At 34.2% G+C, this 4,256-nt stretch overlaps 1 non-coding gene across 1 annotated transcript; it reads right to left on the bottom strand.

Annotated features, from left to right (window-relative positions):
• Positions 1–2,977: 2,977 nt before the first annotated feature.
• LOC111724241 lies at positions 2,978–3,081 on the bottom strand. Its single transcript, XR_002772572.1, has one exon. It is a non-coding gene; the product is annotated as a small nucleolar RNA U13 (small nucleolar RNA).
• Positions 3,082–4,256: the final 1,175 nt, after the last annotated feature.

The following is a 4,256-nucleotide window of genomic DNA, read 5'->3' as shown; positions in this document are numbered from 1 at the left end:
AATTCCAATTCTGAAAAGTACAGAATATGTAGAACCAGGAGCCGGGTAATGACTACATCTGACCTTCTTTCCTTAAGGTCACTTTCCATTCTACATCTGAGTTGATGAAAGGATTAGTATCACCCTTCAAAGCCATTTATACTCTATTATTACAAGCACAGAAAGCCTACTTACAAGTTCGAAAGCCTACTTATCTTTTCTCTATTCTAATAATGTGCTAAATTTGACAGCAGTAGCAAAACCTTTCTGTCCACCTTTAATCTAACACACTCTATAGAAGGAATGTGTACATCTCATGACTGTACCAATTGATAGATTTAAACACATAGGCTATACCTGCATAACTAGCACCCAGTAAAGAAGTAGAACATAACCAGTACCCCAGAAGCCCCTAATGGGGCTAATGCTATTAGTCATTCCCGCAGGAATAACCACCATGCTCACTTCTAAAACCATAGATTATTTACTGTGCTTTATAGAAACATATACTAATATACATTAGTTTTGTATATCTTGTTTTGGAACTAGCTCCTTCTGTACAATATTATGCATGTGAGAACTCATCCATGTTGTTGGGGATAGTTTCAGTATCTATTTTCATTGCTGTTGAGTTGTACCGGTTGCACTAGCTGGTCCTGGAAATCCGATTAACATAAAATAGAATGACAGGAAAAAAGCGTACAAATTTAAGTTTTACAAGACACAGGAGCCCTCATAAGGAATGGAAGACCCACAGACGTGGCAAATCCTAAATCCTTTTATATTAGGTTGAACAAAGAGAGGCAATTGTAGAAAAGTAACTAAATAATATATGGAGTTAAAGGAAGACAGCTGCTTTAACAAAGTCTGTTTGTACAGAATTCTCTTGGCTGTGATTTTCCATCAAAAAAAGTTTCTTCTCTCATGGTATAGAGGGTATCTTTCACATTGAAGATTTTATCTTCAGTTTTTAGAAAGAAAAAGAGAGCTTAGAATGTCCTTTTCTCATTTGTTCTTTATCGAGTACATTTAGATAAAAATAAACCTTATACCAAAGTGGCATATTTTCCAAAAGCATATTCTGCTACTCTTCAGAATATAACAAAATTTATTTATCCATCCTGTTACAATAGCACATGGAACAACAGGAGTGTTTCATCACATAGCAAAAAATGGGACAGAATTTTTATAATTTTCTGCCTACATATTTTCTATATATATTTGTTGGAGATGATGTTGAAAATCTATAACTCAAATAAAGAATTTTTGAGGAAAATAGCTTCCTGCCCCCCCCAAAAGAGTTCGAGGTATTGCTATTTCTTTAAAAAATAAATTTTATTGTATAGATTTAAGGCATACCACATAATGCTTGAGCTATGTAAAGATAGGATAAAAGTTACTATAGTGACACAAATTAACACACTCATCATTTTACATCGTTACTCATTTTATGTTTTTGTGGAAAGAGCAGTTAAAATCTACCAATTTAGCATAGAGACAAAATACCATGCATTTTGTTATCTATAAATAATACTGATCTGATGTTGTACTCTAGACTTGTTTATCTTACTTATTTGATACTTTAGACTTGTTTATCTTACATATTTGATACTTTGTATCCTCTAACTTGCATCTGTCCATTTCCTCATCACCATCCTCCTCCACTGCTGATGATAAATCAATTTTGTTCACTATCTCTGTATATTGGCTTTTTTTTTTTTTTTTTAGATTTCATAAGTGAGATCATGCAATATTTTTCTTTTTGTGTCTGGCTTATTTCATTTAGCATAATGTTCTCCTCCAGGCTCATTCATGTGTAGTTTCCAAAGGCAAGATCTTATTCATTTTGTTTTTTCAAATTAATGTGAGGGTAAACATTTTTAGGGTACATTGTTTTCACTTCTAAGGTAAAGTTCAAGTTGCAGTTGAGGCTTTTACCTAGGAGAGAGTGCTGAATACCTGCACACAGTGCACAGTAAGTGAGATTCCACCAATTGCCTCCCCTCCTCCCCCTCCCTTCCTTACGTTCCCCGCCCCCTAGCTAGACTACGTTTGTGTTTTATCATTCAAGTGGGTGTGTAGTCGTACATTGTTTTCATATAACTTTTTAGGACACTGGATTTTATTCCATTCTTGATAGACTTTACTAAGAAGAATGTGTTAACGTTCTGCTCTTTGTTTACCCAGTCATTGGTCAGTAGATGCTTAGGCTGTTTCCTTATCTAGGCTATTGTCAGTAATGAACATGGGAATGCAGATAACTCATGAAGTGGTAATTTCAATTCTTTTGTATATATACCCAAGTGGGATTTCTGGGTTATATGGTAGTTCTATTTTTAATTTCTTCAGAAACTTACATACCATCTCCGTAACAGCTATGCAAATCTACAGTCCCACTAACAGTGTACAACTGTTATTATCATTTGACTCTTTGATAGTCGCCATCCCAACAGGTGTGAGGTGACATCTCGAAGTGGTTTCAATTTTCAGCTTCCTCATAATTAATGTTGTTGAGTGCTTTTTAATATATCTGTTGGTGCCTTTTATGTTTTCTTTGGAGAAATGTCTATTCAGATCTTCTAAAACTCCCATTTTTTAACAGGGTTATTTGATTCTCTACTACTCAGCTGCTTGAGTTCTTTATAAATTTTGGACATTAACACCTTACCCATAATTTTCCCAGTCCAAGGGTTTCTGTTTCATTTCATCAATTGCTTCCTTGGCTGCACAGAAGCTTTTGAGTTTGCTGTAGTCACATGTATTTGTTATTCCTTTTGTGGGTTGTGTTTTTAGTGTGATATCCAAAAAATCTGTAGCTCAAAGGAGTAGGGCATTGACCCCATATACTAGAGGTGGTGGGTTCAAACCTGGCCCCACTCAAAAACTGCAAAACAAACAAACAAACAAATCATTGCCACTAGATTTTCTTTTAGGAGTTTTGGAGTTTAGAGTTTCTGCTTTTAGGCGTAAGTCTTTTATACATTTTTTTCTTTTTCCAAGTCAGACAGATAGTGTGTCACTATTATAATAATACTTGAAGGTGGCATATCTCACATTTGAGTATAAAGAACCAAGCTTCTTGCCCATGCACCACAAAAGGATCTTTTATCCATGTTGAGTTGATTTGGAGGTATGGTTTAAGATCAGGGCCCAATTTCATTCTTCTGCATCTGAACACCAGTTTCCCCAGCACCACTTATTGAAGAGAGTATCTTTTCCTCCATAGTGTCCTTTGGGTGCCCTTCTCAAAATTTACTGGCCCTGTATGTTTGGATTTATTTCTGGGCTGTCGTTACATGGGTTGTTATTTTTGTCTTCAATGCTAATAGCATCTACTGTTTTGACTACTATAATTTTACATATAATCTAAAATCAGGAGGTTTGTGAATTATCACTACTTCTCATTGCTGAACAAATGACCTGGACACTTTCTCAGGCAAAGGACTGAAAATAAAGACTTATCAGCATGATTTTTAGACCAGTGATGTCCCAGATGAAGCATTATTTCTCCTGAAATTATTGCTGCTCTACTTTTCATAACCTTATGAAATTTTTCTTTGTTAAATCATAGGTAAGGCGGTAGAATAATGAAGTTTTTCCTTGAAAATCCCCAGACTAATGTATTGCAAATCCAGAGTATAATACATAGGACTTGAAAATTTTTAAAGAAAGTAGAACCCTTGAAAAATAAACCCAAGAAAGAGAGACTCATCAGCTGTAGAAAAAAATAAACTTTCTCACTAACAAAAGAGATCATCCATAATTTATTTCAAACTGAATTCAATGTAACCTGAAAGCAAATGACAGTGAATTCTCTGTGCCCTTGCATGGAATCCCTTCCATTCTGATGGGAATAATTTAGTACAAAAATAAATAAATAAGACAAAACATAACCATGTTTTAAGTTTGAAAGCTCATACTGAGCATGAGAGAGGAGTGATAGTTTGTTTCCTCAGAATCTATCAATAAATAAAGCACTCTGAATGATGTGACATATTCCCTAAATAGATTTTACAGAAAATATGTAATGTATAACTTGAATTACTAATTGTTTTGACACCTGGTAGTTGTTTCTCTACATTCTGTACTTTCTTGTTTTATTATTTATATGTTTTCTTACAACAATTAATAATAAGTATGTTCTTTGTTTTCCATCAATTTTTTACTTTGATCATTTTTATTATGTTTATGATTAGCCTTTTCATTCACGTTACATCCTGACTGATAGTTTCTCTGATCACATGCCAAGAAGAAAGAACTGGTTTTGAGTTGTTTAT

The sequence above is a fragment of the Otolemur garnettii genome, unplaced genomic scaffold (genome assembly GCF_000181295.1).
Source record: "Otolemur garnettii isolate 467f Iridium unplaced genomic scaffold, OtoGar3 scaffold00020, whole genome shotgun sequence".
NCBI lineage: Eukaryota > Metazoa > Chordata > Mammalia > Primates > Galagidae > Otolemur > Otolemur garnettii.
Note: the sequence above shows the minus strand (reverse complement) of the source record. Positions and strands in the feature narration are given on the sequence as shown.